Source organism: Ictidomys tridecemlineatus, chromosome 9 (assembly GCF_052094955.1).
Source record: "Ictidomys tridecemlineatus isolate mIctTri1 chromosome 9, mIctTri1.hap1, whole genome shotgun sequence".
NCBI lineage: Eukaryota > Metazoa > Chordata > Mammalia > Rodentia > Sciuridae > Ictidomys > Ictidomys tridecemlineatus.
This window is the reverse complement of record NC_135485.1, coordinates 39,551,441-39,574,447: the sequence shown is the minus strand read 5'-3', so window position 1 is coordinate 39,574,447 and position 23,007 is coordinate 39,551,441. Positions and strand designations below refer to the sequence as shown.

The following is a 23,007-nucleotide window of genomic DNA, read 5'->3' as shown; positions in this document are numbered from 1 at the left end:
TCAGCTCTGTGGCTCATTTCCTTTTAAGTAAAATGAGAATTCTAGTAACCCTTACTTGAAGGGTTGTTGCAATGATAAAATGAGTTAATATATAAAAGCAAATAAGGGTTGGGGTCGTAGTTCAGTGGTAGAATGCTTACTTAGCATGTGTGAGGTACTGGGTTCGATCTCTGCACCACATAAAAATAACAAATACATAAATAAAATTATTGTTTCCATTTACAACTAAAAAAAAAAAATTTAAGTGATTAAAATAGTGCTCGGCACTTAGTATAACTCCAGGTAAACGTTCGCTCTGGCTGCAGTGACAGGTAGTGCCACTGTTGAGCCTGTGTTGAGCCTGGGTTGAGCCTGTCTGTCTACCACCTCACTTTGCGTGACCCCTGGTTTGATCACCCTTGCTTTGCAGGGAGGGAGTGGATGGAGGGCCAGATATTTGTCTTCCAACTCCATGCAAGTTTCTGACTTTGCTCTTATCTTTATTTAGGTTTTATATGGGTGCCTTCCATGTGTTTATTTATTCATGTTTCTAATGAGGCATAGAAAAACATTTAAACACTGGGAATGAATACTCCAAACTGTTCATAGTGGTTGTCTTTGAGTGATAGGATTACCAGCAACTAATTTTCTTCCTTCAATTTTTTTTCTTTTTTTTTGTGTGTGTTTTCTGTTATTCAAAGTTTGTTCTCTATTTCTGCCGAGTCAAGCAGTAGCTACCAGTTACAACTAGGTTTTTCTTTTTTGTACCTTCCAAATGTTAGCACAGTTGGCATTGCCTTATCAATAATCAAATCATAAGCTAGGTCCTGGAGGTAATGTTTGCATCTTGATTATTCAGGTGATCAAGAACACTGTTGTTATTAGTTTGCTTTAGCTTTCAGTTCTTAAATAAATATTCAAAAACAAAAGAACTCAGAGATGCCTGCTGCCCCCACAAACAACAGCAAATCAGTGCCAATTTTTTAAAATAATCACAAGTGAGCATCTTGACCATTTTAAACCCTGTAGCCATTAAAACAACAAATTGAGCTATGCTGGTTTTTTACAGGTCTGGCCACATTAGCCAATCCAACACACACCAACCTATGTTTCATAATTAAGTCCCAAGGAAAAAAAACTGTTGTGGGGTGATTCTGGGGGTGTGTGATCCAGGGGTTTTTATCTAATGGCCTTCTTGCTGGCAGAGTTCCCAGACGGTGCAGAGCAACACAGGGCAAGAGATAGGGAGTGTGTGTGTCCCTTTTGCTTTCCTGTGTTTGGTAAATTTATAAAACTAATTGTGCATGTGTTTTCATTTGCAATGCAATGTAGAGAATGTATGTTTAAAAATAGGGAAAGAGCAGATTTAGTCCATTCTCCCTTCTTCCTGGAATAACTTAGAAAACTTCCTCCTCAGAACACATTAATAAGAAGTCAAGAACTCAAACATCAGAACCAAGAGCAGAGTTATTGCCCAGCCTGGGGATTTGCTTGACCTGTGAGACATCTAAGCCTGTGCAACCACATAGTTTATATGAGGAATCTGCTACACTCATACTATACTACATGTGAGATAAAGATGACTTAAAATTAGAGTCAAAATAAGTAGCAATGAAAACAGCATCTCCCCCATGTAAGACTGAGCCTCTCACATTTCAGGTGGGTTTATGAGTTCCTTGTGAATTGGGTGCTTCTCTTATCAGGGTCCTGGCCTGAATCTGGTGTTAATTATATGTTACCTTGCAGCTGTTCCATTTCTCCTGCAACAGTACCACTCAAATTTCATTTATCTTTCCCAGTTTCCTGCTCACTTGAAAAGAGATTATAGGTTTGACAGATTGGAGAGAGAGAGAGAGAGAGAGGGAGGGAGGGAGGGAGGGAGGGAGGGAGGGGAAGTCCTACCCCCCACTAACCTAGCTGAAGAAGATAGTGTGAAAGCTCTAAGGTGGGTATCTCAGCTCAAGAATTCAGTAGGGATTAGAAGTCCTTGTCAATCACTCTGCACTCTCTACAAATCTTAGGCCTTTCATAGAAGAGAGGCAATGGCAATGGGGGAGACACATGTCCCCTCTATGCCCTCCCCAATATGGCAACTTACTGTTACAAAGAAGCCTAAGGAGGAAAAAGTTAGAATTGTGTAAAAGGTGATAGAACCTCTTACTCAAAATGCATTGCCAAGATAATGCTATGCAAAAGAAATTACTCCATAACTCTGTGGCTTCAAAGAACATACCATGTGAGTATGATTTCTCAGTGGGATGCTTCTGCTTAACTGTGTTGGGCTCAGCTAATGTCCCCTGGATTCACCTGTGCTTCTGTGGTCAACTGGTGGTTGGGCCTCAATTAGGTTGACCCGTCCCTAATTATTACACTCTCTCATCTTCCAGCCCATTAGCCCAAGCTAGTTCACGTGGAGGCTGGGTGGTGCTCCATGAGTAAGAACACATGTGTGCATTGTCTTTGGAGTTCCAAACTCTGAACTGACAGCCCGATCACTTCTATGGCATTCCATCAGCCAAAGCATAACACAGACCAGCCCATATTCCATGGATGGGGAAGAGCTATTGTTTTAGTCAGCTTTTTCACTGCTGTGACTAAAAGGACCCAACCAGAACAATCGTAGAAGAGGAAGAGTTTAGTTAAGAGCTCACAGTTTCAGAGGTCTTAGTCCATAGAAGGCTGACTCCATTCCCGGGGCTCACGGTGAGTCAGGACATCATGGCAGAAGAGTGTGGGGCAGAGTGAAGCAGCTCACATTGATGATCAGGAAGCAGAGAGAGAGAAGTCTCTACTTGCCAGATACAAATATATACCTCAAAGCTACACCCCCATTCCCATCTCCTCCAACCACACCCTACCACTTCAGTTACCACTCAGTTGATCCTCATCAGGGGATTAAATCACTCATGGGGTTAAGACTCTTACAATCTGATCATTTCTCCTCTGAACCTTCTTGCACTGTCTCACACATGAGCTTTTGGGGGACATCTCACATCCAAACCATAACAGCTATAAAGTCATGTTACCAAAGGGTGTGGCTACAAAGAAGGGTGAAAAATTGGGGCCACCTTTGCAATCAACTTACCACAAACTTGAAACCTGATGTTATGTCAAATGAGCAGCACCAATCATAAAATGCATTTTATTGTTGCAATTATTCAGAGGCAGTATAAATCACAGGATTTTCATCAAGTTAGAAGTCAAAATATACTCAAAATTTTAATAAAGTACCGTTTTAGAAGATTCAGCCACTGATACCTCAGATCTTTTTGTGGTCCACTCCTCCAAGAGCTTTTCCCTCTGGAAGAAAATTTCCTGCATTCTCAGTAACTATGGAAGATGATTCTGAGTTTGGAGCCGCCTGGGTGTGAAATCCTGCAGCTCGGTGGGAGGTACCCAAGGTGATCAATTATTTCTCCGGTTCTGGAGGAGCATAGAGCAGGGAGATCATTGCAATTGCCTCAGTGTTTTAACAACTTCTTCTGATCTCAAGCTTTTTCTGAAATAATCAAGTTTTGACAAAAGGTAGAAATATAACTTGAACCATTATTCTTCAGTTTGAAAAAAACCCGCTTTCTTCTCAATACAACGGTAAAAAATCCATACTCAAGATTGTAGGCATGCTATAATTGTAACCATGTAAAGCTATGTGCATGAAAGGACCCAGACGGGCCAGGAATACATAAAAGCAAAACAGCTACATTCGGATGATGAGATGGTTGTGGTTTTCCCATTTTTTTCAAAATGTTCTTTGATGCTGGGGTTATACTGTCTTACCATAAACAGGGGAAGAATGTAAATAAGTTGAAAGAAAGATTAATGAGCATTTATCTTCAATAGTGTACACATCCTGCGACAGCAAAACTCGGCATTGTCTTTCCATTTTATAATCCTCAGGGCTGACAATGAAATATTCTAATACCAGGAAACACAAAAGCAGCTCAGAAATACTTGAGGAAGAGTTATGTGACTCCACTATCATTACTTAATTCATACAAAGTGCCTTAAATAAGTGGTTTTATCTTCATCTTGTGATTTTTTTATTTAGTAGATTTCTCTAAATGTGTCTAATGATGACAAGCCAGCAGGGCCCATGTGCTGAAGTATATCTAACAATGCAATCACAGTAATTTGAAAAAAATAACAAAAGAATAATCATGGCTATATATTCTTTGGGTGGTTTTGAATACAAATGCAAAACTGTGGGGTAAATGTTCACAATTAATGTATCCGAAGCCAGAAAGACAACTGGCTGGCCCAGTAGGAAACATTTTAACTTAATGTAAGAGCAAAGGAAACATGTTTCATATTTTGTTTTCTAGGATTGAGCACAAAGCTTTCCATCTTGATCACAAGCTTCATAAAAGGATGCAAATCGATCTGAATCAGAAAAGTAGGTTTTTGCTCTCAAGACTATTTGGTAGCTTGTGAAGGGTGAATTGATGATTCCAGCCTATTCTTAGATCCTGTGCCTGCCTCATACTTCCCTACCCAAACCAGAAATAACCACAATAAGAACATTTTATATCCACGCCATGCTGATTCTTTTCGAATTATTTTTGCATACATTTCCTCATTTAAGATTCTTCTATCCCAGTGAGTTGAATAGCACTGACATTATCATCCTCATTTTATGAATTAAAAAAATGCACAAAGAGATGTAAGTAACCATTCCAAGGACATATGACTGGTAAGAGGCAGGACTGGTTAAGATCACCTTTATGAGCAGTAGAAAAGCAGGGCGCTTTCAGATGCTGCCTATAATTACGGAAGGGAAAGGAAAAAAAAGGACAATGTGACACACTTGTTAAAAAGCAAAAACACAAAGGCAAAAAGAAGATCATTTAAAACATCCATGATTCTGTGTATCAGAACTCATTTTAACACCTTGGAGTAGTTCTTTAGGGCTATAATGATCTTGCTTTGTGTTTTACTTGGCAAAAGAAAGCAGTAAAAGAGAAAGAATAGCCATACCTTCCCCCACCATGTCCACCAGCCCCACCTCTGCCCACGTCCTCTGTCTTTCCTTCTGGTACAAGGGATAAACAGACTGTGTTCCCACTATTCCTTCCACCTCCACCCCCATCCCATTTCCTTTCATGGACTCCAAGACTTGCGTGGCTGTTAGCTCCTCTTCCTAGTTCCTCCATGCCAGGTCATTTCCATCAGGAGGTACACAGAGTGTGATTTCTCCCATCCAGAACAAAGAAACAAATAAGGAACAAACTCGTGTGGCCCTGGGCTTCCTTTCCCACTCCAGCCCCATCTCTCTGTCCCCTTCATAGCACACTGTCTTCCAAGACCCTCTAGATTTGAAACTCAGAATCCTGAGTTTCCAAGACTCTTCAAAATTTCCAAGACTCTTCCAGACTCTCTGGCTCCCATTGTGTCTTGACCACATTCTAAGCAGGCTGACCTCTGCTGCTCCACTAAAGCTGTCCAGGTCCATGACCTCCACACTTCCAAGTCCATTGGTCAGTCCTCGGTGCACTTCTTAACCACGCGGCATCAGCATTTGACACTATCATTCACCGCCTCCCTGAAACACGTTCTCCCTTTCATTGCCAGGGGTCACCTCTCTTTGCAAGCTTTTTGCTACAGTTAAATGTCCCTCAAAGTCTCATGTATTAAAAGTTTGGTTCCCAGCAGATGGAGCTTAGTGGGGGGTGGAGGATGGCACAACCTTTAGGAAGTGAGTCTTAGTATTAGGGAGTTAGCTTACTGGGGCATGGCCTTGAAGGGGACACCAGGACCTTGACCCCTTCCTCTCTTTCCCTGCTTCTTAGCTGCCAGTAGGTGAGCAGCTTAGCTCCACCACGCCACCTGCCATGATGCTCTGCCTCACCACCAAACCAGCCCAGAACAATGAGCCATCCAACCATGGACCGAAACTTCTGAAGCCATGCACTAACATAAATCTTTCTTCTTTTTAAATTGATTTTTCTCAAGTAACGTGCCTCAGAGATGGAAAGGTGATGAACACACTCTTCTTCTCCCCAACCCTAATACTGGTTCTCCACTTATCTATCTCGACACCCACTCTCCCATGATCTCAGTAGTCTCCTGGGCCTTAAACTATCACCTGTGTGTTAATAATCCCCAAATTTCATCTTCATCCCTGATCTGTCTTCAGAATCACATATCTCCATGGGGACATCTAACAGGCAGAGCTGATGATATTCACGGTATGCTCTGTAGGTGCCTGTTTACGCATATCACCTTCTCTACCACCCTGTAGGCAGCTGAAAATAGTCATGCTGAACTCTCGATTCCAGCATCCTAGTACTTGGTCCTCTCAAAATGTTCATTTCTTTTTATTTATTTTCTAGTTGTAGTTAGCCACAACATGTTTATTTTATTTGTATGTGGTGCTAAGGATCGAACCCAGGGCCTCACATGTGCTAGATGAGCGCTCTACCACTGAGCCCCAGTCCCTCAAAATGTTCATTTCAATAAACGTTCTTATATTCACTCTTCCCTCTGCCTAGAATCCTCTTCCCTAGACACCTGCTTGACTTGCTCCTGTTCTGTTTCAACATGAGCAGGGCCATCTTCCCTCAGGACCCTGCTTACAAGGACAGATGCCACCTCCTGCCCCGCTGCTCCGTACCTGGCCTCTTCTGTTTGGCAGCATAGCTTTTTGCATTAAGTGATAGATGAGATGATAAAACGTGGAAGAGTGGGATATATATGATATGGCAGATTTGCCCCCTCATTTGTTTATTTTCAATCTTCCCACAATGAAAATGAAGCCTCAGGCAGGCAAGGACATATTTTAAATTTTGGTTCAGTACTTTCATACTCAGGACCCAGAATAATGTTTTACACCCAGTCAAACTTTTTGTCTTTTGGGGGTGGACAGAAACTAAACAAATAAATGGGCGAACTTATCATGTCATATTTCATACAATTGAATGATTTATGTGGTGAAGTAGAATGAAGTAGATAAGGAACTAGAGAATGAACAGGGAGAGATGGGGGTCTGCTTCATACACACATACATACGTGATTTAGGAAAATAGCAAAAATACTATAGGATGACCTGCTTTTTTTTCATTAGCATTTGTTCTCAGTGTCATTTGATATCAATTAAGAACCCCTTAAAACATTATCTTTAATGACTAAGTAAGATTCCATTATAATAGATGGGCCATTACTTATTTAACCAATGCACACTGTCAAATACTTGGCTTCCATTTCTTTTTCGCCCTTATAGAAACTAGTTAGGTTTATTTTAGCTCCTGGGCCTGTTGGCCAGTATGTAGCCAATCAGCACTTGGAGCTACGGAGCACTTGAAATGTAGCCAGTTCAAACTGAGATGGGCTGTATGATTCATGCCAAATTTCCAAGACTTGATTTTTAAAAAACAGCAATATAAAATATCTCATTAATAATTTACTATAACTATTGCATGTTAAAATGATATTTGGATATGTTATTAAAATTAATAACACCTGTTTCTTTTTATTTTTTAATGGGGCCACTGGAAGATTTAACATTACATATATGCCTCACGTCTGTGGCTCTCATTATAGTTCTGTTGGACAGTGTTGGTCTGAACTCATGAAGGAGGAAACTGAAATTCTGTTAATTATTCATAATTTTGAGCTAACAAGCCATTCTCTTAGAAATCATCACAATTCAAGGCTCCCGGCCTTTCAGATTACAGACTTAATTTGTTTGCTTTGATGCTTCCTTCCAGTTACCTTAGGGAAAGGAGAGTTTTTATATCGTTTTGTGTAAAAAGGAAACTTCATATTTCATGTACCTATTCAGATAACAATTGTCCTGTGGGCATCTCCACTCCATAGTCCAGGGTCTCCTGTATGCATCACTGAGGAAGAGTCAGGTGGGCAGACAGGCAGCAAATCGTGGAATGTGGCATGAGGCAGGCGGACGAGGAAACTCATGTTTCTCAGTCCAGGAGATAACTCTCCCGTCAGAGGCTCAGAGATGCCTCCTGTCCATGACGGAAAGAGAGGCATCCTTTACAAAGTCACAGCTGAATATGACGAACCTGCATTGACAGGAACCTCTGCGAGCTAAAGACAGAGTCTTAACACTTCCACTGGGAGCTGCCCTGGACGGCAAGATATGGAACCACACGAGCCCTTGGTCTTCGTGCCTTTCACACAGAGATTGACACTCCCCACTCCACAGGACTGTGGTGAGGTTTGATGTAAAACACCCGGCAGGAAGCTCGTCCTTAAGCAACATTAGTCCACCATCCAACCCCCACTAGAGTCCCCTTCTCCATCCACAAGTTCCTCCGTCTCATAGCCTTCTGAACGACAGCAATTGGTTCTCTGCTGTCTTAGGATTCTGAGTTTCACTGAATTACTAATATTTTTTAATTTAACTTAATGTCCAACGTCTGACTGAAGATAGGTGCTATGGCTTGACTGTGGTAGGTAATGACCTGAAACACAAAGTTCATGTGCTGGGAACAGTCTGGAGTCCTAGGTATGCAGCATTTGAGAGGGAGACGTTTGGGAGGTGATTAGCTCTGTGCTCATGGAGGGGTTAATCCTTCCACAGATCAGTGGGTTATGGCATGCGAGAAACTCAAACTCGCTTTGTTATGAAAGCCAGCTCTCTCCAGCACGCTTGCTCTGTCTCACCATGTGATGTCCTGTGCTGTCTTGGGACAGAGTCATCACCAGCAAGAAGACTCACAATGGATGCGGCCCCTCACCTTAGACTTCCAGCTTCCAGAACGTCACAAATAAATGTCTTTTCTTTATAAATTAAATCCAGTTGGTGGTATTCGGTTATGGCAACAGAAAACAGACTGAAACAGTAAACAACTTTAAAAAAAAAAAATCAGAGAGAGGAATCCTCTTGAACTAAAAGTGACAACATTAGGTGTCTGAGTGATGACCAGGCTGTTTGGACCAACGACTTCTCAGATGAAACTCCCCTCTGGTTTAAAAGAGCCTCTTTTGGAAAAATACCCACACGATTCTGTGGTTTTCTGGGTTGAACATCTACTAGCATGGGGAAATCAAAGCCAGGAAGTTTTTAACCATTTACAGAGTCATAACTGAGGTTTGGATTACCATGCCTTTACATTTTCGGCATGAGAGTTCAAAATGAACTCCTGACCAAATACCATTTGAATTCACATGGGGAGGGGGGGGGTTACTTATCATTCAATAGATTAACCCATTCAGTGAGAGTTTATTTAGCGCTTGCTATGTGCCAGGTGCTGAGGATACCACTGCAGATCGGCGGAGCATGAGACAGGCAGTCCTGCACTCCAGATAATCTCATCTATGGCAGAGGCAGACAGGAAACAAGAGTCAGTAAGTGAAAATGCCACAGAAATCGCTGTGTAATATAAAATTATGATTAGAGTCACAAAGGAGGAGAGGGAGTGGTCTGACTGTGTTTATCTGCAGCCCTAGTCTTGGGGGGAGGTGTGTGAAATTTAAACCAGACCCCAAAGAATGACTAACCAAAATAAGACTATGACAAATGGTGGCAGATTCTGTTTTATAAAACTAAACTGCACATCGTCCCCAATGCACCTCCAGAACCTGCCACTCCTCTCAGGGGTGGAGCCCACGTCCCCTCCCCTGGTCCTTGCACAGGTCTTTGTGACTGCCTTGACCCAGAGGGCACACTGGAAAGGATGCTGGGCCGCTTTGGAGGTAGGTCATAAAAGACCACATGGCTTCTAATTAGCCTTCTGTGTGTTAGGAGCTTGCTCTTGGAACCCAGCCACGTGGCAAGGCTACCCTGGAGAAGAGCCTCGGCCCCTGTCCCCAGCCCCGGCTGAGCTGGCAGCAGCAGATTGCCCGTCTGGAAGGGAACTGTCCTAAGGGGATGTATGAGCCCTCAGTCAAGTCACCGGCAGGTGATAGCTAAGGGAGCAAGGCGAGCCTTCCCCAAACCCTGCAAATTATAGCTGCCAGAACAACATAAGTGATTGCTACTGTTTTAAACCACCGTGGTCAGTAACACAGCAGCTGACAACCAGAGGACAGAGGGTGAAATGTGAGTGATGGATTGGAAGCAAGAAACCCTCGGCCCAACCAGACATGAGAAGAAGCCAGTGTGACGGCAGCACAGTGATCAAGAGCAGGGTGGTGAGCGGAGAGGCTGGAGGAGGAGGCCGGGGGGCCTCGAGGCAGGCGGGCCTCGAGGCAGGCCTGCCTGTCAGCTGGTAGGTGCTTGTCTGGATGTCCAGACTGTGAAAACATCAGTTCCTGTTCCTCCTCCTACCATGGGCTGCTGCAGCTCCAGCCTTGGGCTTCTTTTGACACATCTGACACTGGCCCAACCTCGGCCCACAATAGGTGTCAGCACCAGCAGGCAGAAGTCTCTCCTTCTCTGAGTCACTGGGCTCTGGTACCCCACCTCATTCTTTTATTGCCCCAGTCCCAGGATTGGCAGTTGCTTCCTGAATTTACTATCTAGGCATCTATGTCACGATTCTCTGTATTAAATTCCCTACATTTGAAATACCTAGCATGGTTTCTGATTTCTTGAATAAATTTTGACCACAGACAGAAGACACTCCCTTGCCCCCTACTACTCTGGGACTTGTCTCAGAAGCCCCTGGACCCCCTGTGATTAAGAAGGTAACATCTGCCACCAGAGGGGGGCCTCCTGCCTTCACTCCAGCACTGAGGCTAATAGTACCTCTAATTGCTTGGTGCTTCTGCTGTATGGCTGGAAAATATTTTAAATATCATTCCTCTGCTTGCAAAGTATGGAAATAACTTTAGAGTTGATTCTAAATCCAGTGGAAAAATCCCTAGAAGATTTTAAGCAGTGACTAACCTGACATTATCACGCTAAATAGATAGTATGTAGAATCTTGGAGATGTATTTAAAAAAAAATCTAGGAAGAAATTATAGAGAAAGAGGAATCCAGAATTGTTACATAAGGAAACTCCAAAAAGGAAGAAAAACAAAGGACTTAAAATCAGCATGCTATAGTGGCATAGCCACACCAATGTTTATAGCAGCTTAGTTCACAATAGCTAAACTGTGGAAGCAACCTAGATGCCCATCAATAGATGATGGATAAAGAAACTATGGTATATATACACAATGGAATATTACTCAGCAATAAAAGAGAATCAAATTATGGCATTTGCAGATAAATGGATGGAGTTGGAGAAGATAATGCTAAGCAAAGTAAGCTAATCCCAAAAAACTAAAGGTTGAATGTTTTCTCTGATTAGTAGATGCTTATCTATCATGGTGGAAAGGGGCATGAGAAGAATGAAGGAAGTTTGGATTGGGCAAAGGGGAGGGTGGGGAGAAGTTATGAGGGTAGGAAAGATGGTGGAATGAGATGGACATCATTACCATATGTAGTACCATAGGCATATGTATGATTGCTCGAATGGTGGGTCTCTACACCGTGTACAGCCAGAGAATTTAAATGTTGCACTCCATTTGTGTATGATGAATTGAAATTTATTCTGCTGTCATGTACAACTAAGTAGAACAAATAATAAATAAATAATTTAAAAAAAAAAAACAGAGCAAAAAGAAAGACAGATTGAGAAGGATCCACCGAAAAGGTGGAAGAAATATTATAACAAAGAGGCAACTGTGGTCAAGAAATTCTGAGTCAAGTGAAATGAGGACTGAAAAATGTTCACTGGATAATTCACAATGTGCCTTTTACAGAGCTGTGAGGGATGATTGTATGTGTCAACTTTACTGGGCTAAGGGATGTCCAGATAGCTGCTTCAGTATTTTTTCTGGGTGTGTCTGTGGGAGTGTTTCCAGAAGAGAATAGCATTTGAATTGGTGACTGAGTAAAGAAGATCACCCTCACCAATGTAGGTGGGCATCATCCATCCAACGAGCGCCTGCATGGGACAAGAGTGGAAGAAAGGCAAATTTGCTCTCAGTGCTTGAGCTGGGATAGTCTTCTCTTGTCTTCAAATGCCCTCTCTCCTGGTTCTCAGGTCTATGGTCTTGGACTAAAATTTACATCATAAATCTCAGGCCCTCCTTCTGGCTTGAACTACATCCTGACTTTTTGGAGCCTCCAGCTTGCAGACAGCAGATGGTGGGACTTCTCAGCCTCCATAAGCATGTGAGCCAGTCCATCATCATGTCCCTCCCTCCCTCCCTCCGGCCGTCTCTCTCTTTCCACCCTCCCTTCCTCCCTCCTTCTATTGGTTCTGTCTCTTTGAAGAACCTCAGTTAATGCAAATACCATTGTGATCATGGATAGTGGGTTGAATACCTAAATTCCAAAGGATTGAGAGCTCATACAAGGAGAGTAGAAGACTCAAGAAGATTGCCAGGGACCAAAAGTGAGAGAAAAGGCAGTAACAAAACAGAAACGTGGGAATTCACAGAGATAGTTTTATTTGGTTGGGGGAAACAAGGACATAAATTAATATAGGAAAAATATCCCGGTAGAAAGAAAGAAAGGCGTGGTCCATGGGAAAGAAAAGGGCCCTGAAAAGATGTGGTGGTGGATTCCAAGCAGAGCAAGAAATGGGCAGTGTGAGAGGGCAGCCCTTGGTCCATCAAGACAGGAAAGGGAAGGGGAGTGGCTGGGTCGCCATGCCCGGAGGCCTGTGACTTGGGTAATGGGAAGACACCCTCCTGTAGGGTGTCTATTTTCTCCCAGAACAATGAAGCAAAGTTGTCACTCCCGAGTGAGAGCCGGTGGCTAGAGAAACAGGGAGGTCAGGGGTTGGCAGATCCAGGGAGACTAAGCTGATTAGAAAAACACAATATTATTACTGGGCAGCTTTGAGGCTATTTAACATTATTAAAATGAACATGTTTGAAATGATACTAATCTATGAGATTTTTCTCCTGAATCTCAACAGTTGGGGAGCAAGTACAGAGAAGGCAGAATTGTGAGACAGGAAGGATAGAGGGATATCCAAAGAAGGGGGGCATATTTGCAAGAGAAGAGCTATAAAGATGGAGATCCAAGCTCAGCTGTGAGGGAAAGAAAGACAGGAAACCTGATGGGAGAGGGGTCCGGCGGAGGAGGGAGCCGACTGCATAAGACTTAGGCACACAGAAGAGTTGGAAGGCTGGGCACGGTGGTGCACGCCTGTAATCCCAGCAGCTCTGGAGGCTGAGGCAGGAGGAAGGTGAGTTCAAAGCCAGCCTCAGCAACTTAGGGAGGCCCTAAACAACTCAGCAAGACCCTATCTCTAAATAAATATTTAAAAGGGCTGGGGATGTGGCTCAGTAGTTAAGAACCCCTGGGTTCAATCCCCAGTACCAAAAATAAATACCTAAATAAAAACAGTGTGGGAGTATGTGGTAGAAAAGCAGGATTTGGGGCTGAGCATTTCAAGTGGGGACTGGGATGGACTCCCAGCACTATCCCTTGGCTCACATTTTGCAGCCTCTTTCCTGTCTGAACCACGGTCCTTTAGTGATTTAAAGGTTAATGTGGTAAAAACCATTAGGTAACGAGGTAAGACCTGAGCTGAGGGCAGGCCCAGGCCCCGGTGGGACCCCAGGTAAGCCTTATTTATCCACTTTCAGCCTCTGTCTCTCTTCCTTCTTAGTATTAACATAGTTGTCCTAAAAATAGAATAAAGTGACCTGTATAGAAACAGATATATTGATACATATTCAGATATTTCTCTGAAATGGGTGTAAAGCTAGAGTGTATAAAACTGATATTTCATCTCCTACTTGCAATAGTTCGACTTCCGGTCTTTTGTCTTTGCAATGCTGCCCAAGTGGACTCATAGTTCTGCTTTTCTTTCAGAGCAGGACTCAAATTGCACGAGCTCTTCAACACTTTGTTATAAAATTAGGCTTTGTGTTAGGTGATCTCCTTCAATGGTGGACTAAGCTAAGAGTTCTCAGCACCTTGAAGGTAGCAGAGGCTGAGTAGTGATGCTCGGGGGTGGATTTTTCAACTTATGATGGCTTTACAGGGACATCATCCCATTGCAAGTCGGGGAGTGCCCGGACAGAACTCTCTCTAGGGATAGATACTAGGTGGCTATAAATAGATAGTCATTTCTATCTGGAGATACATATCGAGTTCTCAGCACGCGGCTGACACTCCACAAACATCAGCCCCTCACCCTCATGCTCACACACACACACACACACTTCTAATCCTCCTCCTTTTTCCACACTTAAGAAAGTAAGAACCAGCTGATTTAAATGATAATCCTACATCAGCACTCACACCTTAAGAATCTGCGCTTTCAGGCCCTGGGAAGCCTCTCCAGCTGCCCAGAAGACAGAACCCGCAGTGTGCAGCCACCCCACTGCGGGCTGCATCATGCAGATGCCCACAGGCCTTCCATTCAGGGTGCCAGAGCCTGGGCTGGGCAGCGGGGAGGGATTGCAAATAGCCGGGTCTTTCATGCACTCAGATACTGAATGGAATGTCTGTGCTTTTTTTTTAACACCCTCCTCCCCAGGAAGGCTGCTCTTGACTTCATGGCAATAAATAGAATTTTTTAAAATATGGGCTATCAATTTAGAAACTATACAGGTCCCCAGGCTTCACTAATGGATATCCAAATTGGCCTCTCTCCGGTAGATATGACACGCCTCACTCATGGGGCATGGCAGCTAGGAGGCCAGGTGTTCTGGGATGGAGACCTGCATCTCAAATCCTCTGCCCTATCAGCCTCCTCTATTTTGAATATCCTGTTGGGTCCCATAGCAGGCCCTGACACTTGGTTTGGGCCTTTGAAACTGTATTCAGCATTTAGAGACAGTGGTGAGAGTAGGAGGTCCTTTTCTTTTCCAGCTTCAAAGAACGTTCTTTATTGAAAAAAAACAACGTCATTGGAAGCTGCATAACCATTTTACAAAGAGAAAAGAAAAAAAAATACCCTTGAACGGAACATGTCAAGAAATCAAAATGTTTTCTTTTTCCAATGTGCCCTTCGCCATTCTTCATTTGTGAAATATCTGTGGTCATAGCATATTGGAAAAAAAAAAAAAAAAAGCCAAAGCTGTGTGAGCTTCCAGACCTGCTCTCTCCCACCCTCTCGCCTGACTCCTCCACCCAGAAACACAGAAGCAAACGGTAGGAGGCCCTCTCCTCCGCCCAGCCCACCTGCAGATGGCCCCAGAGAAACCCCCTCAAACCCTCAATCAATCAACGCTCCACAGCATCGCCTACTGTGTGTTCAGCTCTTCTAGACACCAAGGGGGGTGGGGAGGCAGGAAAGAAATAGAAGGCCTGGTCCTTACTCTCCTGGGGCACTGCCATGGTAACGGGAAGGGGGGCAGCGACGGGGGTGGGAAAAGGGCACAATTACAGTGAGGGGCCAGGGCCTAACCGGGGTTCTCGCCCTGTTTCATGTGTGTAGGATGCAGCTGTCTTCTTTGTCCTTTGTGAATGAAGCCACTGATTAGGGTTTCTGGGGCAGTTTCCCAAAAGTGTGTCATGAGAAAGAGGCAAGATGTTAATGTGCTAAGCAGAAAAAAAATAATTCCATGGCCAGAGGAGATGGAAACATGAGGGCTAAAGAAAAACACACAGGGTTTTGCCTTCAGATCTGAGAGCATTTGCTAAGAGCCAGGGCAAAACGCAGGGGCACAAGGCAGCTCGCCCACCTTCGCCAGGCTTCCACGGGCACAGAGAGCAGGACACCTGGAGGAACCAGTGCTGAAGACACTCCCTCTGCAGAATGTTCTAGAATATTCTCAAGCACCTCCAAAAACCATCCACCAGATTCTCCCACCTTGCCCTGATTCCTTTTCCTTCTGAATTCCCTCTTCACAGTGTCTGTGGGAACCCCGTGTCTATGGTCAGGAGAGGCCCTGCCATCAGCCTTCTGGGGTTACTCAGGCTGTTTCAGATCACCCCTCGTTCCCCTAAGCTTCCTCCCACAACTTCCTTGGGTCGCCCATTCTTCTATCTCTAGTCCAGTGGCTCCCAGCTTTCGCTGCACGTTGGAATCATCTGGAACTATTTGTCTGGTTTGGTTTTGTTTTAGATCTCAATGGCCAAGCCTCATCTCAGACACGTGGAATCAGAATCTCTGGTGGTGATCCAAACATTAAGAACCACGGACTAGTTCAGGGAGAGAAGTCTCTCTTCTAGCAATGCTGGTATCTCAAGAAGCAGGATTTTTTTTCCACCTGGAAGCCAACTCACCCTTTATTTTTTTAGCCACAAGTGTTCTAAGATACCCACATTCTAATCTAATAGTGTCTCTCAATGATAGCATCTATCATTTGTGACCAGAGAATTTTCTGGAACCAGCCTATTCTGTGCTCTGGGGAACCCACTGTCACTTCAGTTCCTCTGAGTCCCCACAGTGCAACCAATACATCACTGGGTGCGGTTAGCAAGGAAGAGTCCTGCACTACTTTCAGGAGGCTGGTCACTCACAATCCTGGGCTCTCAGTGACTCTTGCCAGTTCTCAGTGACTCTTGTTCAAGTTCTTTTATGATCTCAGATTTTACCATCATGGTGCCACTAACTCACATTTCTGTTAGGAGTGACCCCCATTCACGTTCATCTCCTACCACTTCTCTTCTCAGAGAAGCCCCAGGGCCAAACATCAGCTCCCTGCAGGATTTGATAAGGCTGCCACAGACGGTTCCCTGAATCTTGGGAATTAAACAGAAAACGTGACCTTAGTTAAACTGAAACTAATGGAATCCATATAGAACTAATGAGGTTTCCCTTCCTCTCCTACCTAAATAACTACCTTAAAAGATAAGTTTATGAGGCTAATACTAACGAGAACAAACCCAACCAAAAGATAAGATGATTAAAATGTGATCGTGAACATGAGGTGGATTTAATGCGAAAATAAAAAAAATTTAAAAAAATAAACATTCTTTTAAAAAGTATTCTTCAAATAGGGAGACCAAGACAATTTGAGATATAGGAAAATCATATTTTAATATGCTTTTTCATTTATAGAAATAAATCTTCATTTTAACGTACAGGTTGATAGTAGCCAATGCATATAATTTGCACATTATATACGTAACATTAACATTTAAAAATAATAAAAGAAGTTTGAATATTTCTGTTCTAAATAATCATAAAATTTCAGTGTAAAGCCAGGCACAGTGACATGTCCCAGCTACTCAGCAGACTGAAACAAGAGGGTCTCTCAAAGCCAGGAGTTTTAGAGCAGCCTAGACAATATAGTGAGACCCCCATCTCAAAACAAAACAAACGAAAATCTCTGTGTACATAAAAAGCCAATGCCCAACTTGGAATGAGAAGAAAGAGATATTGAAATAGCAGAAGTAGGTCAGTGTTTGTCCAGCCTTATTGAGAAACAGGTGCCTTGATCAGAGAATGATTATCAAATATACACAGAAGATATACCCAGCTCCTATGGTCTAAAAGTCAATTATTTCAGGTCATCCAGTCCCCTGTGCCTGCAACGGTCCTCACAAGGCAACCTACTCATGCTAACCTGACTTCTCAAGTAGACTTTCCTACAGGGAGATCACCTGTAAACCAGCCAACTCCTCAGTCCAGGTCTATTTGTTGATATTGTAAGCTCATCAGTCAGCTTCCTGGTTTATCAGATGGCTTGGAGTTTCTGATAAGTTGGGTAAATGTGAGTCAGGTCTCCTGATCACTCGGGACATGAGAACCTAGACCTCTCTGAAGCATTATCCTGGATTGCTATCTAGACAAACGACCACCAAGCCCTCTCTGAGCCACTGGCCTGCCTTGTTTGCAGCACTTCAAGTGCCACTCAACACTTTAATAGTTGATTTGTCTAAATTCTAGAAAGATCAGAATTTCTTCGTCTACTTATGTTTCCAGGAAAGGGAAGCAGGTCTCACTATTGGGTGCCTGGTAGTAGGACCATCAACACCACAGAACTTACAGAATGAAGTTCAGGAGAAAACAATCCCAACGTCCATCATCTGACAAATGATAAGCAAAAGGTACCAGATGCATACAATGGAATGTTATTGGGTCATAAAAAAAAAAAGATGATATTTGGATATATGCTACAACATGGGTAAAACCTGAAACAATCCCAAACAGTCCACATTAAATGATTCCACAAATACCAAATGTCCCTAACAGTCAAATCCATAGAGACAGAAAGTAGCTTCATGTTTATCTAGAGTTCAGGAAGCTGGGTCCTGAGGGAAGGACTCAAGCATACAGGGCTTTCTCTGGGGGTCATGAAAATATTTAAAGTTGACTGTCGTGATGGTTGCATATCTGAGAATGTACTAATTGACCCAGAATTATATAATTTAAACAAGTGGACTTTATAATCTATGATTTGTTTCTCAAAAATCTTCTTTTTTTAGAATAAAAAAGTTTTTTTCTCAAAAAACGTCTTTTTTAAAAATAAAGAGTTGACTAAGATTTCATCTCACTCCAGTCAGAATGGCAGCTATTATGAGGACAAATAATAATAAGTGTTGGCGAGGATGTAGGGGAAAAGGTACACTCATACATTGCTGGTGGGACTGCAAATTGGTGCAGCCAATATGGAAAGCAGTATGGAGATTTCTTGGAAAATTGGGAATGGAACCACCATTTGACCCAGTTATCCCTCTCCCTGGTCTATACCGGAGGAAATTAAAAACAGCATACTACAGGGACACAGCCACATCAATGTTTATAGCAGCACAGTTCACAATAGTTAAACTGTTAAACCAACCTAGATGCCCTTCAATAGATGAATGGATAAAAAAATGTGGCATTTATACACAATGGAATATTACTCATCAATTAAAGAGAATAAAATCATGGCATTTGCAGGTAAGTAAATGGAGTTAGAGAAGATAATGCCAAGTAAAATTAGACAGTCCCAAAAAACCAAATGCCAAAGGTTTTCTCTGATATAAGGAGGCTGATTCATAGTGGGATAGGGAGTGGGAGCATGGGAGGAACAGACAAACCCTAGATAGGGCAGAGAGGGTTGAAGGGGAAGGGAGGGGGCATGGGGTTAGAAATGATGGTGGAATGTGATGAACATCATTATCCAAAGTACATGTATGAAGACACAAATTGGTGTGAGTATACTGTGTATACAACCAGAGATATGAAAAATTGTGCTCTATATGTGTAATAAGATTGTAATGCATTCTGCTGTCATATATAAATTTTAAAAATTAATTTAAAAAACTAAACTAAAATAAAGAGATGATCAGCAGTCCTTATGGGCCTCCTCATCAGGATTTTCTCCCATTGGTCAATGTTGTGCTTGTTGTACTAACTCACTAAGCACAAAGAGGAAAATGGCTCTCAGAGTAGTCCACAGAGGTCATCATATGAAGCCAACAACACCCCTCTGGGTTCAGAGTAGAGAAAGGAGTCATGGGCACAAGAATCCCAATCCCTACCTCACGGCTCTCTGTAGTTCCTGTGACCCCAGAATGGTTATAGAGTTTCCCATCTGAAAGATCTCACGGAATTTAAAGGTTGAACTGAATCCTTCTGTTGTACAGGCACAGGATATTTCACGAGCCCCCTCCCCACAGAGTTTGAGTCAGGATGTGGGGTACAAATTTCTCCCATCCTCTCACCCCCTGATCTCCCAGGGGAATGTCTATTGCCCACCTTCTCCTAGGGCCCTCAGCCTTGGAGGGCTCCAAGCTCCTCCTACTAATTCAGAGAGTGAAATTGCCTTCCTTGGTGGAATGAAATGGAATCTGTCGTATCCTACATTCTTCCAGCACTTGGGTTTATAGTGAAAAAATGTTTATGCTTCATCCTCCAAACTCTCATATTCAATATTTAAAGGAAAGCTTTGGGAATACAGAAAAAAAAATATGGTATTTTTTTTTCTCTCAAGCTCTCTCTAGCTCTTGAAATTCAGTGAGTGGCATTTCCAACTATGACTGCTGAAATGGGTGCTGAGAGTCTATTTGGGCCGTCAAAACCTCAACTCCAACTCCTTATTTCTCTTTGCATCCCAAAAATGATCCTCCTAGGGGGAATATACCTGTGCTTGAATATTTAGAAATATGTACAAAACAATCCTCCAAGATGGTGTAGTACCATTTACATGTCTCAAAATTGGCTAACTCAAGTTTTCTAGTTCACACCTTCCATGATTCTCTTGACTTTAAGCCAACCAGCCCTGGGTCCTCAGGGTTCCTTCGGAGTAGAACCTGCCAGGCATGGTGGCATATGCCTGTAATCCTGGCAAGGCTGAGGCAGAAAGATTGCAAGTTCAAGGGCAGCTCAGCAACTTATCAAGACCCTCAGCAACTTGGGAGACCCAGTCTCTAAATTAAAATAAATAAATAAATGTATGTCCAGGATTCCCCCGCCTCAAAAAGAGTAGATCTCAGCACCATCAATTTTTTCTTCCTACTATCTCCTAAGCAGCACCTCTTCTTTTATTTTTGTTGGGGGTGGGGGTACCAAGGATTGAACTCAGGAGCACTCAGCCACTGAGCCACATCCCCAGCCCTCCTTTGTATTTTATTTAGAGATAGGGTCTCACTGAGTTGCTTAGTGCCTTGGTTTTGCTGAGGCTGGCTTTGAACTCGTGATTCTCCTGCCTCAGCCTCTCAAGCCACTGAGATTATAGGCATGTGCCACCGCGCCCAGCTCAGTACCTCTTCTTTTTTTAAAAAAAAAAAAAAAAAAAAATTTGTAGTTGTAGATGGACAGAATACCTTTATTTTATTTTTTTATTTTTATGTGGTGTTGAGGATCAAACCCAGTGCCTCACATGCGCTAGGCAAGCACTCTACCTACTTACTGAGTCCCAGCCCCAGCCCCTAGGTACCTCGTCTTGACAAGACTAAAAACAAGCCCATGAATTTTCTGAAACCAAATGGTTTTTGTCTTGGAAATCCAGCATATGTTTCGTTCTCTTCCAAAACTAATCACTAAATCTTTAAAAATCACAAATAAATTTTAGATTATAAATCAAAAGCACATAGTTTGTTCTTCCAGTCTTCAAAGAGAATTTACCCCCCAGGATAAAACACTGCTTTGATTCTGTGCCTTCTAATAGGCCATAACACATCGCCGACTATCCTCTAGTAAAGAAAACAAATTCCACAAAGATGATTTGATAATGTTAAATCCGTGTTGCCAATAAGTATTTCAAATCACAGTAGCACTTACAATACCATGGAACTGAAACTATACTTGTGGAAGAAATTAATTTGGAAGACAAAAAAAAAAAAAGGTCACTTTGAGTATGGTTGAAGACCTCGTCAGAAAATGATTAGGAAGTAAAAATTGTTTTTCTTCTTGTCCAGAGCGCCAGTTCATAATGTGATCACATATCACATTTTGCATCTTTGTAGCATATAACAGGGATAATATTTGAGGGACCACAAGCCATAATATAAATCCTTAGTTGTCTTCAATTCTGTATCATTCCAGAACATTCAGAGCAGGTCTCAAATCACAGATTTCCCCAGAAGTGTAGGGAAAATAGTCCTTCCCACCTGGTAGGAAGGCCATAAGTCTGGGGTGGAGGGGAGAGAAGAGCCTGCTCTTCTGACTGGAAAGAGAGTAGAGAGAAAAGAGTTGAGAAGAAAGGAGGGGGGTCAGGCTGCTTCCTCTGCATCTAGGGACCCTCACCCAAAGAAGACACAGTGTATCTGTTTTCTACACCTCTACAGAGTGTCAGTCAGGATATGGGATACCCATTTAAATAAGTGAATTATATGATGTATGATTCGTGTAATAAATTATCACAAACTTACTGATTTATTGCTACATAAATGTACTCACGGTTTCCCTGGGTCTGGAGTCCAGCATGTTTCCGCCAGGTTCTCTGGAGGCAGGTTCTCTGGAGGCAGAATCAGGCTGTCTGCCAGCTTTATTTCTACCTGGAGGCTCAACAAGGAAAAGATTCCCTTTCAAACTTGTTCCAGTTGAGCAGAGTTCCTCTCCTTGCAGTAGAAGGACTGAGGTCCCCGTATCTTGCTGGCTCTCGCACTTGCAATCTCTCTGCCTTCCCTGTCCCTGACCTGCAGACAGACATTCATTTAGAGGGCTCATGCGACTGAGTCTGGCCCACCTGGATATTCTTTCTCTTAAGGTCAACTGATATGTAACTTTAATCACATCTGCAAAGCCCTCACCATAGCACCCAGATTTATGTTTGCCTGAATATTAGGAGAAGGTGTGAGTTCACCAGGGTTGGAAATCCTGAGGCATTCTGCCTAACACACTCACCATAAGCACCCATCAAGGCAAGAGGAAGGCTGAGAACATCTGGGGTGGTGCTTGGTTCCCCTGCATTCTGGGAACACTCTAGAAAATCCAATTCTAACAGGGCAAGCACAGGGATGGGCATTACCATAAAGGTGCACAGTAAATCAGCCTAAGGAATCACTTTCTGTTGCTCAAGGTCTCCCCATAAAGATCAGATGACCCCCAAGCATCCAGGCTGGGAGAGGTACTGCAGAGCGGGAAGTCAGCTGACCTGGCTTGGGGTTAAAGTTAAGGAAAAGGAAAATCGATTATTGAAAAGTCCACTTTTTTTTTTTTTGAGGGGTCTGTATGGAGGATTGAACTCAGGGGCACTCCACCACCGAACCACACCCCCAGTCCTATTTTGTACTTTATTTAGAGACAGGGCCTCACTGAATTGCTTAGCGCCTGGCTTTTGCTGAGGCTGACTTTAAACTCAAGATCCTCCTGCCTCAGCCTCCAGAACTTCTGGAATTCCAGGCGTGTAATTCCACTGCGCCTGGCTGAAAGATCCACTTTTATGCTCTTTCCAGGGTTAGCAGAATTCCTTTCCGTGTGTCCATAGGACTGAAGTCCTGTGTCTTGTTGGCTATCACCCAGGAATGGCCCTTGGCTCCTAGGCTCTGAGATGGAAGGCTCTAGTGGTCCCCAGCCCGCGCTGTCTACAAAGTTGACAAGTCCTGCCACCTGGAGCCAGGAAGGGTTCCCAGTACTCCACCGGGGTGCAGTGCAAAAGGACAACAAGGCCCGGACAGCCCTTCACTGCCAGGTCAAGTGAACCAGAGTCCAGGGCAGCTTAGAGCGGCTCTTCCCTGCTCACCTGAGCAGTGGTGCTGGCACTTCTGCCGTCCTGGGTCATCCTTTCTAAGGTACCTTGGGCCATGCTTCTGGCTGTAGCCTCAGGACAGCACTATGATCTGGACAGAAAGC

At 43.3% G+C, this 23,007-nt stretch overlaps 1 long non-coding RNA gene across 1 annotated transcript; it reads right to left on the bottom strand.

The window, feature by feature from the left end:
• Positions 1-3,094: 3,094 nt before the first annotated feature.
• LOC144366675 (uncharacterized) lies at positions 3,095-22,311 on the bottom strand. Its single transcript, XR_013425778.1, has 2 exons — positions 21,613-22,311; positions 3,095-9,253 (listed from the first exon to the last, which is right to left on the bottom strand). It is a non-coding gene; the product is annotated as an uncharacterized LOC144366675 (long non-coding RNA).
• Positions 22,312-23,007: the final 696 nt, after the last annotated feature.